The following is a 15212-nucleotide window of genomic DNA, read 5'->3' on the forward strand; positions in this document are numbered from 1 at the left end:
ACCTCTAACCACCTCCTCTCTGAGGTGAAGCTTTTAGACTTTTTAAAACTTCTGATTCCATTTGCTTTGAAAGCAGATGGCAAAACTCTGAACGATTGTGATTTTAGTGTATAGAAATGTAATTCTTCAAAGAACAGGACTTATAATTACACAGACTTCACACCAGCATCCAGGACTTGCAAAGTACCGAAACAAAAAATGAGTCGCTGTTTCCTCAACTTATGCTAGAGAAATGCAAGATGGTGAAGACAGGAGGTCACAGCACAAGAGAAAGTGCAGGAGCCGTAGACAAAAAGACCCTACTCTGATTCCGTCATTGTCCTCCTACGTTTCAACAATCCCCAACACAAGCTGGAAGGATGGCAGCCCATTTCCATCTGAGTATGTTACACCCCTTTGGGTTTAAAATTGAACTTAATAATTTCAGGAAACCACATCTCTTTTCACAGATGTGGCTATCATTCTCTCTTTCAATATTCTTTTTTTTCCCCCTCTAAATGCTGTTTTTAAAGTAATGGTAACAATGACAGGCATTTCCCTTGTCTCCATTTCCCCCAAGTCTTCAAAATTAAAATGCATTTGACTTCCTACTGCTCTAGCTTCAATGAAAGGTACCAACCCAAAATGCTAACTCTTTTTCTCCCCATTGGTGCTGCCTAAATTTCTGAGCACTTTCAGTAGGTTCTATTTTAGTTTTGAATTTTCAGCATTTGAAGTTTCTTGCTTCACCTTAATTGCCAATGTTAGGTATGATCACGAGCACATGGAGAGCAGTGGCTTTAATCAAATAAACACAACTACAGTTCATCAGGAGTTTGAGATTTAGTATGTCACCAAAGACACTAGCCAACTTCTACAGATATACCATGGAGAGCATTCTAACTGGCTGCATCACCATCTGGTATGGAGAAACAACTGCACAGGAAGGATCGAAACAAGCTGCAGAAAGCTGTAAACTCAGCTCCATCATGGGCACTGGCCTTTCCAGCATCCAGGACATCTTCAAGGAGTGGTGCCTCAAAATACAAAGCGTCATCCATCATTAAGGACCCCTATCACCCAAGGCATGCCCTTTTCTCATTGCTATCATCAGGGAGGAGGTACGGAAAGGCACACACTCAATAATTCAGAAATACGTTCTTCCCCGCTGCCATCAGATTTCTGAACGGACATTGAACCCATGAACACTACCTCACTAACTTTTTTTAAAAAAAAACTTTGTATTTTTGCACTATTCATATTTTATTTATATATACACACACACATAACATATAAAACACATATATATATACACACACACACACACACTGAAATTCACATTTTTCCTCTCTATTATGCATAGCAATATACTGCTGCCACAAAGACGCCAAGCTTGACAACATATGCTGGTGATATTAAACCTGATTCTGAACAAACACACGAGATACTATTCAATCAGCATAGTGTGGACGTGGATCTGTTTTCGGAATGCAATTTCCTTTCATCATGTTTCTTGTCACTACTGTTCTGCAACCAGGTTGCGGGAATAGCATATGACCCTTTACAACTGCAGCTCCTGTTTTTCACCCTCACCTCGGGAAAGACCTCTGCCCACCACACTCTAATGTAAAGCAGTTGCATTTATTATCATTTCTGGTTTAATTTGCTTTGGGAGGTGATTGTAAAATCCTGAACAAGTGTGATTTTAGTATACAGAGATGTTCCTCTACAAAGAACAGGACTTATAAATTACAGAGACTTCACACCAACATTCACCATCGCCAAACCCAGAAGGAAATATTTACAATACTCCATCACTTTATGAAGCGGTTGTGTTCCAAGAAATCCATATATAACCCAATTTTCCACAATGCTAACCTTTGATAAAAGATGACAAACATTCTTCCACATTTTATATTTAGTTTTCCCCCACTTGAAGTTTGAAAGAGCAATTTTTATTCGCTGTTTCTTGTCAGAAATTTGTGAATTCCCCAAGGGTGAATTACCATTACCCAATCTGCAATAATGCAGGGATTCACTGGATAATCAAATTTACCTCCAAAGAAAATGTTGCAGTCTAGTTATGGGAGGATTCTATTTGCTCAGAAAATCTGTCTTGAGTGGCAGGGTGGAGATAAGTCTTTACCAAAGGAGGTGTAAGGCGCTCCTTCCTTCCACTAGCCTGCAGGTCACCCGGAGCAAGGTGTAGCCCCTGCTTAGCACCCCCCTTTCCCCGCCCCCACTCTGATTTGGGTCATGTGAAGCTACGGGAGCAGGTGGTGGATGGTCATATGAGCAGCTGGGTCAAATCACAAATCCTGGTTATGCGCTTGCTGACACCAGACAGACAATCTCTGAGGAGTATTGATAATGGCTTGGGTCACCCGCCTCGAAAATACACTGCCCAGAAGAAAGCAATGGCAAACCATTTCCGTAGAAAAGTTTGCCCAGAACAATCATGGTCATGGAAAGACCATGATCACCCACGTCATATGACATAGAACATAACAAATGGACAAATCTGCCTTTAAAAGGTAGGAAAAGAGGGAAAATGAACAAGATTTCAAAGAGCATGTTTAAGACTTCTATTTGATTAAGAGCTCAACAAAAATAAGTATCCTGACCAGTTTGATTAATGGAAAAGAAATCGGGGGAAAGGGAAAGGGAGTGGGAGTGTGGTGCAATAACAGTCAAAAGAAAGTGCGTAATTGGTAATTGAGAGACACTGGCAAAATAAAATCAACTGATCTATTTTATTTTGAGAGACAAGTGTAAAATAAAATTAAGCTGATTTATTTTTTGGAATGAGAATGGGACAAGGTGAGGGAACTGTTTAAGATATAACTTGACAAGATGAGAAAACTGGAGGGCATAGGTTCAAGGTGAGAGGGGAAAAATTTAAAGGAGATCCTTGTGGCCAATAGCAGACAAGTAGAATTAATGCCATGTAGACACTGGTTGGCAGGGGTGAGTTAGGCCAAAGGCTCTGGTTCTGTGTTGGCCAACTCTATGAAGCAATAAAGAGATAAAATTAAAATTAAAACAAAGGAAAAGGTGTGAACCATAAAGGAGAGTGTAACATCGTAGGCTAATGGCAGAGGGCAGAAAAAAGACAGAGAGTAGAAGTTGAAAGCAATTCATTAGACTGACAAAAGGGAGGAAGATGTGTTCCACAAGGACCACCTTGTACCATACAGGTTAGGGTTTGAAAGGCAGAATAGGCTCCAAATCTGGGAATGGTAGTAAGCAGCAACAAAATGTGGAGTGAGCACGAATAAAGAGAACCACACAATAGTACAATAATAAACTTGCAGAATGGTCATTTTAAATGGGAAATCAATAGAAATAAGCACAAGGCTGGGCACTTTTGGAAGGAAGGACAATGAAATGAAACATCTTTCCTCTTACGGAAGAATCTGGAACTAATGAGCAAGCTCATTTCTGTGGAGCTCATTTCCTCAGTGAGCAATAGATGCAGATATTTGAGCAATTTTAAAGCAAGGAGTAGATATTTGATAAGGTGTCAAAGATTACTGGGGTGGACGGGAATGCAGAGTTGACATGACAATCAGATCAGCTGCGGTATTGTTAAATGGCAGAATGAACTTGATGGGTGGAGTGGCTTAATTCATGCGTCTCTTTGCCTCACAATAAGCCCACATTGTGTCTTCCTTTGAGATTGCCAACACTCGTCAAACTGCCAGCTGAGGGCTGAGTAGAGGCACCTGAATGCCAAAGCACACAATCATTCAATTTAATACCTCCAGTCACCAGCTCAGAAATGGACACTTCACACGCTGGGGATTCACCTGGAGGTTGGATCTGCAGATGGTGAGTCACCAAGCACAACGGGACTGTGGCCAGGACAGAGGGACGCAGCAGCAGCGTGGAGTTTCAAAGAAACTGGAGGTTTCAGATACAGAATAATTAAAGACCAGGAGGCCATTCAGTCCATCATGGCTTCTGCTATTTTCTAACAGAAAAATAGTTTTATCACTAAACCCTACTTCATAGCCTTCCAAAGTTCCCCTCACTGCACAATTATCCCATTCTCTCTTGAAATTTACCATGGCACCTGCCTCACATCTTCATACAATAAATTCTAGAGTCAACCACAGAGTGGGTTTTAAAAAAAACATTGCTTAAACCTCTTTTAATTCTTTTCCCTTTTGTTTTGTGCATGACCCCCAGTCCTCAACCTTCAACCAAATGAAGCAGATTCCAACCATCCACTTTATCCAGACCCCACCCTTCCCTGTTTCATATATTTCTAACAAACCAACCCTCAGCCTTTCCTGATTTTACTTGGAGATACAACACAGTAACAGGCTCTTCTGTCCCAATTATACCCAAGTTACCAATTAACCTACTAACCCACAAGAATGGGGGGGGGCAGGGGGGAAACTGGAGCACCTAGAGGAAAACCACACAAATCACAAGAAGAATGTACAAGCTCCTTACAGACTGCAGTGGAATTGAACTGGTGTAAATAGTAATAGCTTTATGTTAACTGCTATGCTACCATGCTGCCACCCAAGAAAACAGCTCCTACCTTTCGAAAGCATCCTCACCCCAGGAACAATTCTCATCAATATTTTCAGTACTTTCTCTGATGCTTTCAACAAGATAAGCAGTGTTTTATAAAGGTTTGGCATACATTCCCAACTTTTATACTTAATGTCTTTACTGATAAAGTCCAGAACTGTGCAAGCCTTATCAACTGCTTTCTCAACCTGCCATTCTGTTTTCAATGACCTGTGGACTCATACACTCAAGCACTTCTGCTCCTAAACAGAACTCTTAATCCTCTTTTGATTCTCCATATTCTCCCCACCAAAACGCAACAACTTGGACTTCCCTGCATCAAATTGCATCTACAACCATTCCAATAAGCTGCTGTTTTCTGCTTATTTATCACCATTGTTCATAACACTGCTAAGGCCTACCCCTGTTCCATTAGGAACACCGCTATTCACCATCTTCTAGTCCGAAATACAGACGTTAATCGAAACCCGGGGTTGTCTTTCAGCTCCTTTCTGCCTAGTGTTACAAATTTATAAACACATTATCCACCATCTCATCAAACATGTCTGTAAATCCATGTTCAACACATTGATTAGATGATTTTCATTAATATTCTTACCACATCGAACAATCCTATGAAACTGATCTGAATTTAATTAATCCTGTTTCCTTAATGCGACTATTAAGCCTGTTGAAACAAGGTCAGATCAATTATTGCTCATTGAATCCACATCATAGAAATAGATGGCTCAACCCAAGCAGCTTTCTGCTAATAGTTCTCCCCAAAGCCTTTCATCACCTGTTTTCATATAGCCCTTCGAGAAAAATCCTATCAGAATAAACCCAAGCCTATTCTTTTCTCAACCATGTACTTAAACTCATTGTCCACTTCATTCGGTACCTCGTGTACATAAAGCAGGATAGTTTAAGAATTGTTGTGTCTTGTTGGGGACAATGTGGCGAAGTGAAAAGAGGATTAAGGCTCTGTTTAGGACTTTTAATTCTAAAAGCTCCTCTATCATTGAAGCTAAACAGCCTGGCCTCTAGCTGCGTCAGAAAGTTTCCCTACAACAGATAGCTGCACAGCTACATATGAAAGGATAAGTATATTGATATGTCTGCTGAAAAATCCAAGTCCAATGCCACTGAGCATGGAGTCATCAGCACCAACCTTTAAAGGGCTTCAAGCCCTATTCGGTTCAAAATCACTAAGTACTTTATAATGACAAGTATAGAAAATAAATAATTGAGGAAAATAGATTAGATGCATTTAGGAAAACATATACACTCAGTAGCCACTTTATTACGTACACCGGCTCGTTAACACAAACATCTTAACAGCCAATCATGTGCCAGAAAGTCAATGCATAAAAGCATGCAGATGCGATCAAGAGGTTCAGTCGTTGTTCAGACCAAGTATCAGAACGGGGAAGAAATGTGATCCAAGTGACTTTGACCGTGGAATGATTGTTGGTGCCAGACGGTGTGGTGCCAGTATCTCCGATACTGCTGCTATCCTGAGATTTTCACGCAGTTTACAAGAGAGTGGTGTTGAAAACAAACCTCCAGTAAGCGATGATTCTATGGTGAAAGCACCTTGTTAATGAGGTCAGAGAAGAATGGCCAGACTGGTTCAAGCTGACAGGAAGGTGACAGTAACTCACAACCAGCTGTTGCAACAGTGGTGTGTAGAAGAGCATCTCTGAATGCACGGCACATTGAACCTCGAAGTGGATGGGCCACAGCAGCAGAAGACCACGAACACATACTCAGTGACCACTTCTTTAGGCACAGGAGGTACCTAATAAAGTGGACAATGAGTGCAAGTACACGTTCGAGAAAAGAATTAACTTGGGTTTTCTTTTTCCTGATGGGACTGTTCTAGAAGGACACTATGAAAACAGGTATCAAAAGACTTTGGGGGAAGTTATTAGCAGAAAGCCACTTGGGTTGAATCAACTATTTCTATGATGTGGACTTAATGAGTGAAATTGATCCGAACTTGTTTTAACAATGCAGTGCCTTCAACATATTGCAAACATATACTTCATTAGTGTACTGAGTGGGGTCTTACTGCTTTTCTTTCCCCATCTTATTATCTTCAGCAGAACTTAACTCCTTTCTAACATCGTTCTTTTAGCATCAATCACCATGGTTCTCATTAAATACCCCTGCAGGTTTTGATGATGTGATAATTGATAATCCCAGGAGTTTCATCTCACCTTTAATAATTCTTTTTTTTAAACTGATACGCATGAATTCCATAAGTGGAAATTACAAGAATTTTATAGGTTTACGTGCACAATTCCCACTGTCATTAACGGGCAGTGGCATGTTTGCTGATAATTCAGCCACAGCACATTTGGAGACAATACCAACAAATTCTGACAGCTGCAATAAACCAGAGAAGCGCCAACGCTTTGCCAATGTATGCATAAAAGGCAACAATCACATGGGATAAACTTTCTTTCAAGATTTTTGAAATGCTAATTGGAATGACTCATTTTAATTTTTGTAAGTGACAGAATGGAATTTCTGCAAAGTAAAATGGTCCCTAATTCTCTCTCCAATATGGTAGAGTGAGAGAGGTCACTCACTCGGGCTGCACAGTTTAAGATTGGAAAGGCTGCCAATCCTCTGATACATTTTATCAAAGATGTCCTACATTTAAAATATTAATGAAAGGAGTGATTAGGTCAATAGAAATAGAAACTACTTTTAAATGTGACACTGCTTTTAAGTTACAGCACTGAAGCTATTAACTTAGGCTACCAGCTCATAAAAAAAACCAATAAATGTCCAGCTTATAAATATTGTAGCCATTTCAAAAGATCAATCTAAAACTCACTGGTAGCGCCACAACATGATTTCAGCTTTTAATCTAGTATTTCTAAATGTAAACACTATTATATCACTCTGCTATCTGTTTCTTCAAAAAAAACCTTTGACTTTATTATCATATCTATACCTTGCTATTCTGATAACTCAACCAGGGGTTGAGAACTCACCATTTGAGATTATGGCCTGCTTAAAGGAAATTTTTGATACTTTTTTTATACAACCAATAAATTTTTAAAAAACGTTGTTATTGTTCCTGTCAGCACATTGATTTTCACTGCCTCTTGGCTTTAAAATTCTCAGATAAAATACCCATGATCCTCTCGTATACCTTTTGCCTATCACCTGTCCAGCTCTTGGCTCCATCCCTCCCCCTGCTGTCTTCTCCTATTATTTTGGATCTCCACCTCCCCCTCCAACTTTCAAATCCCTTACTCACTCTTCCTTCAGTTAGTCCTGACGAAGGGTCTCGGCCTGAAACGTCCACTGCACCTCTTCCTAGAGATGCTGCCTGGCCTGCTGCGTTCACCAGCAACTTTGATGTGTGTTGCTTGAATTTCCAGCATCTGCAGAATTCCTGTTGTTTGCATTTTTAAATTCACTACTGCGAAGCCTCTTCCGGTGATGCCTACACCAAAGAAGTTTAGATCCTCTCTTCAACTGGAGTTCAGTGAAACCATCTCTCACTGCTTCCCATCTGTAATTTCTTCGGCTCTTCAACTTTTCGACCACACTTTGACTCAGACTCGCTATCACAGCCATATATCCTTTCTTGGAACGTGCCTCCATCGCCAACTTACTCCAGTTGGCTTTAGGATTTGTTTCCAAGCCTCTCAATTTGGACCTTCTGAGGATCCCAGGTACTCACATTTTATTGACTCTGCCTCTCGCCGCTTCTCCCGTCAAGCTCTGAAGGCGACTCTCTCCGCCATGAGGAGGTATTTGGTGTCCCTATCCCAGACCCTTCCACACCTTTGGGACACTTTCTTCGCCGTCTGTAATGGTCCTACCCGTTATTTCATCCTCCGTCGGATTCACGCCTGCAATGGCCGTTTTTTTTTGACTTTGTCATGTTAGGCAAAGATCGCAAGATCCTACATCTACGGACTCCAGAGCCTGCTGGCCATGAAACTAGCAGGCATGAACTTCAGATTGCCTCTGCCATTGATCTCACCGGCTCCAACACCTCAGGGCAGATTCAAAACCCGGACTCCGGCAACCACCATGGACACACTCGAAGTGATTGCGCAACCACCAACTGCGACTCCAGCCTTGAACTCCAGGCCGGATCTTTATGTGCTGCTGTTGTGACTCCCGTCTCCCCTTCCCCCACCACCACTCTGCAACCCCGTCTCCCTCAGATCCCACCGTCAGCTCCTGGGCCCTCAGAGGCTCCATCTTCCTCTCACCCCAACCCTCCCCTCTCCATTGACACCCCCAGCCTCCCCCCTCCCCCCCTCTGATCCCAGCTCTCATCCGTGCTGGGTCTTTACCATCCCCTCTGACCTTCAACTGTCTGAGGCAGAGCGCTCTGTCCTCAGTAAGGGCCTCACCTTTGTCCCCGTTCGCCCACACCTCAGCAAGTTCCGTGTTCGCCATGATGCGGAACTTTTCTTCCGCCGTCTCCGAGCCTACTTCTTCGGCAAGGACTCTTCCACCCCCACCGATGACCCCTTCTCCCGTCTTCAACCCTCCTCTTCTTCATGGACACCCCGCTCTGGTCTTCTGCCTGCTCTGGATCTCTTTATCGCTAACTGCCGACGGGACATCAACCTTCTCAACTTCACCGCACTTTGTCCCCATTCCAACCTCACTCCTTCGGAACGCTCTGCTCTCCACTCTCTCCGCACTAATCCTAACCTTATTATTAAACCCGCTGATAAGGGGGGTGCTGTTGTAGTCTGGCGTACTGACCTCTACCTTGCCGAGGCACAGCGACAACTCGCGGATACCTCCTCTTATTTATCCTTCGATCGTGACCCCACTAAGGAGCACCAGGCCATTGTCTCCCACATCATCACCGACTTTATCCGCTCAGGGGATCTCCCATCCACTGCTACCAACCTTATAGTTCCCACACCTCGCACTTCCCGTTTCCACCTCCTACCCAAGATCCACAAACCTGCCTGTCCTGGCCGACCTATTGTCTCAGCTTGCTCCTGCCCCACTGAACTCGTTTCTGCATACCTCAACACGGTTTTATCCCTCCTTGTTCAATCCCTTCCTACCTATGTTCGTGACACTTCTCACGCTTTTAAACTTTTCGATGATTTTAAGTTCCCTGGCCCCCACCGCTTTATTTTCACCATGGATGTCCAGGTCTTATATACTTCCATCCCCCATCAGGAAGGTCTCAAAGCTCTATGCTTCTTTTTGGATTCCAGACCTAATCAGTTCCCCTCTACCACCACTCTGCTCCATCTAGCGGAATTAGTCCTTACTCTTAATAATTTCTCCTTTGGCTCCTCCCACTTCCTCCAAACTAAAGGTATAGCTATGGGCACCCGTATGGGTCCTAGCTATGCCTGCCTTTTTGTTGGCTTTGTGGAACAATCTATGTTCCGTGCCTATTCTGGTATCTGTCCCCCACTTTTCCTTCGCTACATCGATGACTGCATTGGCGCTGCTTCCTGCACGCATGCAGAGCTCGTTGACTTTATTAACTTTGCCTCCAACTTTCACCCTGCCCTCAAGTTTACCTGGTCCATTTCCGACACCTCCCTCCTCTTTCTAGATCTTTCTGTCTCTGTCTCTGGAGACAGCTTATCCACTGATGTCTACTATAAGCCTACTGACTCTCACAACTACCCGGACTATTCCTCTTCTCACCCTGTCTCTTGCAAAAACGCCATCCCCTTCTCGCAATTCCTCCATCTCCGCCGCATCTGCTCTCAGGATGAGGCTTTTCATTCTAGGACGAGGAAGGTGTCTTCCTTTTTTACAGAAAGGGGCTTCTCTTTCTCCACTATCAACTCTGCTCTTAAACGCATCTCCCCCATTTCACACACATCTGCTCTCACTCCATCTTCCCGCCACCCCACTAGGAATAGGGTTCCCCTGGTCCTCACCTACCACCCCACCAGCCTCCGGGTCCAACATATTATTCTCCGTAACTTCCGCCACCTCCAACGGGATCCCACCACTAAGCACATCTTTCCCTCCCCCTCTCTCTCTGCATTCCGCAGGGATCGCTCCCTACACAACTCCCTTGTCCATTCGTCCCCCCCATCCCCCCCCAACTAATCTCCCTCCTGGCACTTATCCGTGTACACGGAACAAGTGCTACACATGCCCTTACATTTCCTCCCTTACTACCATTCAGGGCCCCAAACAGTCCTTCCAGGTGAGGCAACACTTCACCTGTGAGTCAGCTGGGGTGACATACTGCGTCCAGTGCTCCCGATGTGGCCTTTTATATATTGGCGAGACCCGACGCAGACTGGGAGACCGCTTTGCTGAACATCTACGCTCTGTCCGCCAGAGAAAGCAGGATCTCCCAGTGGCCACACATTTTAATTCCACATCCCATTCCCATTCTGACATGTCTATCCACGGCCTCCTCTACTGTAAAGATGAAGCCACACTCAGGTTGGAGGAACAACACCTTATATTCCATCTGGGTAGCCTCCAACCTGATGGCATGAACATCGACTTCTCTAACTTCCGCTAATGCCCCACCTCCCCCTCGTACCCCATCTGTTACTTATTTTTATACACACATTCTTTCTCTCACTCTCCTTTTTCTCCCTCTGTCCCTCTGAATATACTCCTTGCCCATCCTCTGGGTCCCCCCCCCCCACGGTCTTTCTTCCCGGACCTCCTGTCCCATGATCCTCTCGTATCCCTTTTGCCTATCACCTGTCCAGCTCTTGGCTCTATCCCTCCCCCTCCTGTCTTCTCCTATCATTTTGGATCTCCCCCTCCCCCTCCAACTTTCAAATCCCTTACTCACTCTTCCTTCAGTTAGTCCTGACGAAGGGTCTCGGCCTGAAACGTCGACTGCACCTCTTCCTAGAGATGCTGCCTGGCCTGTTGCGTTCACCAGCAACTTTTATGTGTGTTGCTTAAAATACCTTTGTTGGCTAGTGAAATTTTTTGGGTGGTGAGTTGGAGAATTGTCTCTACCAAAGGAGGTGCAAGGTCTTCTACCCTCCACCAGCCTGCAAGTAACCCTTGGGCAAGGTGTATTACCCGCCCCCCCCACAATCAGGATCACATGAAGCCAGGAAGCAGCAGGTGGATGGCTATACGAACAGCTGGTGCATATCACAAGTTCTAGTTATGTGACACTGGCGTCCGGCAGACAATCTCTGAAGAGTATTGATAATTGCTGGGGTCCCCATCTTGCCCAGAAGGCAGCAATGGCAAACCACTTCTGTAAGACAATTTGCCTAGAACAACCACAGTCAATGAGACCATCATCACCCATGTCATAAGACACGACACATAATTTTTCCCTCATTAGGGAGGGGGAGAGGGGGAGAGAGAGAGAGGGGGAGGGGAGGGGGAGGGGGAGGGGGAGGGGGAGGGGGAGGGGGAGGGGGAGGGGAGGGGGAGGAGGGGAGGGGGAGGAGGGGAGGGGGAGGAGGGGAGGGGGAGGAGGGGAGGGGGAGGAGGGGAGGGGGAGAGGGAGGGGGGAGAGGGAGAGGGAGAGGGAGCCTGTCGTATGTTGGATACTGGGTGAACAAGTAGTCTTTTGGGGTACTGCGCCTTTCTTGATGATTTGCTACACACTTGAGTGCTCGGTGGGGGGGGGGGGGTGCCAATGCTTTTTTCTGGTGGGGGAGGGAAGCCGTTGCTTTGCTGCTGCTTATGCACTGGGGGGGCAGCTTTGGGGTTCTAACACTTAACTGTCATTCATTCTTTGGGGCACTCCTCTGTTTTCATAGATGTTTGTGAAGAAGAAGAATTTCAGGATGCATACTGTATACATTTTTCTGACATTAAATGTACCTATTGAACTAGTTAATTACTGGGCTTTGTGTCTATTTTACAATGGATTAAGAAGAAAAGTGCATGAGTTCCATGGGGTAAAAATTTGCTCTCTTCGGTATTTAAGCCCACAACATAGTGGTGTACGGTTTAGTGCAAAAGTCTTAGGCACCCTACATTTTATATACAGCTTGGTTTTAAATATTTTTTTCTTCTGCATTAGTGTGTCAAGGAAAAGAACACATTTTAGATTTCCAAACATTCATTTTCCAAAAAAAAGTTAGAGTTTTTTTTTATTTCATTAAAGAAAGTAACATATGAAGTAATGGACCACTTTTCCAATAACAGCACGATTACTTTGTAGACACTGTTTTAATATCTCAGTGCAAACAAAGATAACAAACAGGATGCTAATGATCAATGACATAATGAATTGAATGAACTAAACTAATTATCTGAAACAGAAATGGGTGTAGAAGGAATGAAACTGGGTGAAGGACAACCAAACTAAAAGGTAAGGGTGTGGCAGATGTGACAGTTTAACCTTCAAATCATCAATTCTTACACCATGGCAAGAGTGGGCATAGCAACAAGACATGGGGGGGGCAGGGGTCGTCCTGCATCAGCAAGGGCTCTCCCCAGCAGAAATCTCGTGGCAGACTGGAGTTTCAAGATGTGCCGTCCAAGCTCTTGTGAAGAAGCACAAAGAAATGGGATAGATTGAGGTCCAGAAATGCAGTGGTCGGCCATGGAAACTGAGTGTAGCAGATAAGAGATGTCCCTTCTCTATTGGAAGAAATCCAGCACTGCTACGAGTTCTGAACCCACAGAAAACACTGAAACTCAAACACACCACTCTACAGTCCCGAGAGGTCTTGTCAGAAGGTGGTCTTCATGAAAGAGTTGCTGTCAAAAAGCCATTCCTCCGAAGGGGAAACAAAGCCAAGAGACCCACCTACACACAAAAACACAAGGGTTGGGGCTGAACAATAACAGCAAGTGCTCTGGACTCGCAAATCAAAATTTGAAATTTTGGCTCAAACTGGAGGCAGCTTGTCTGTAGAAGAGCTGGAGAGCTCTACATGGACGATTGTCTGCATCCAACAGTGAAGCACGGCAGAAGTTCCTTGCAAGTTTGGGGCTGTATTTCCGCAGATGAAGTTGGTGATCTGGTCAGAATTAATGGAAACCTCAATGCTGAGAAGTACAAGCAGACTCTCATCCATCACATAATACCATCAGGGAGGCGTCTGATCGGTGCCAATTTCATTCTGCAGCAGGACAATGACCCCAAACACACAGCCAAGTTCAGAAGGAACTACCTTCAACAAAAAGAACAAGGAGTTCTGCAACAGATGGTATGGCAATTTCTCCAAGATACTCACAGCAACCTAACAGCTGATTTTCTTATAAAATTGCACAACAGCGTATCAAAGAGTACCAATGCAGTTTTGAAGACAAAGCGTGGCCATACAAAATATTGACATGATTTGGTTTTATTTAACTGTTTACTGATCTTTACGGTAATTTTTTGATATTTAGAAAATTTTCATTTCATTAGTTTTGAAAGCATTTTTGCTTTACAGAACCTTTTTACATGTGCCTAAAACTTTTGTACAATACTGTATATGTACTAAATGTCACTTCTGAAATTCAGTTTCATTAAATCTCTGTGACTCCATCACACGTGCTGAAAAGTAACAGCAGCAATTTATATCTTAACCTAGTTTTAGTTCATCAGCATTGTTAAATGTTACCTTTACTAAAATCTAATTTTAATTATGTATAGAAGTTGTTTTTAACCAGTTTTAAATTCAGGCTCAAGCAAAAGAAAATTCAATACATCTTCATGCTTTCTTCGACAATAAAGAACATAAACCTTTACCATTCAGATCCCAACAGAAAAGCTGATCTAACAACTTATTCCTTTGCTGGCCTGCTTTGTTTACAGTGCTTTATTAATCATAGCAGGGGGATGGGAACCAGAGTGATAGGGTTGAGGATGGGGCAGTTGGTATACAACCTGATACAGTATTCAGTGAGACTATCAGGAAGAACAGGGCAGATGATGGGGAATAATTGCAGTCAGTGGGATGAGTTGCAGTGTAACAGTGGGACAAAAGTCAGAGGGTGACAAATACAGGACTGAAGGTGTTATATCTGAATACATGTAGTAAACGGAATAAGGTAAATTGTCTTGTAGTGCAGTTAGAGATTGGTAGATGTGATGTTGAGGGCATCACTGCATCATGGTTGAAGGAATATCATAGTTAGGAGCTTAATGTTGAACCAAAAGAAAGGCAGGTAGGCAGACAGACGGGGGTAGGTTGGCTCTATTGGCAAAACAGAAATCAAATCCTTAGAAAGAGGTGACATGGGATCAAAATAGCTTCAAGACTTTGGCCTCAATACTGCCTTGTATAATTGAATCTTTTATTTCCTCACATGCAGACTCCAGTCTTGGCAACAACATCTCCTGCACGAGGTCCATCAAGGGCAAAGCCCTCCCCACCACAGAGTGTTGTTACAGAAAAGCAGCATCCACCATCATGAACCCTGAACACCCTGGGCCTGCGCTCTTCTCACTGCTGCCATCAGGAAGAAGGTACAGGAGCCTCAGGACTCACACCACCAGGTTCAGGGACCATTATTACCCCTCAACCATCAGACTCTTGAACCAGAGGGGATAACTTCACTGCCCCATCACTGAACTGTTCCCACAACCTATGGTCTCACATTCTATAGACACTCTTGGTCTCATGTTCTTGACATTTATTGTTTATTTATTATATCTTTTGTTTCCCTCGTACTTGCACAGTTTGTCGTCTTTTGCTTGATAGCTGTCCGCCCTTGCTGTCAGATCTTTCATGATTCCATTACAGTTAGTTGATTTATTGGGCATGTCCGCAAGAAAATGAAACGGAGGGTTGTATATGGTG

At 43.8% G+C, this 15212-nt stretch overlaps 1 protein-coding gene across 5 annotated transcripts in view; it reads right to left on the reverse strand.

The window, feature by feature from the left end:
* LOC140186954 (voltage-dependent calcium channel subunit alpha-2/delta-1) overlaps positions 1 to 15212 on the reverse strand; it is a 747581-nt gene that overhangs the window by 166656 nt on the left and 565713 nt on the right. The gene's annotated exons all lie outside the window — the stretch shown is intronic.

Source organism: Mobula birostris, chromosome 23 (assembly GCF_030028105.1).
Source record: "Mobula birostris isolate sMobBir1 chromosome 23, sMobBir1.hap1, whole genome shotgun sequence".
NCBI lineage: Eukaryota > Metazoa > Chordata > Chondrichthyes > Myliobatiformes > Myliobatidae > Mobula > Mobula birostris.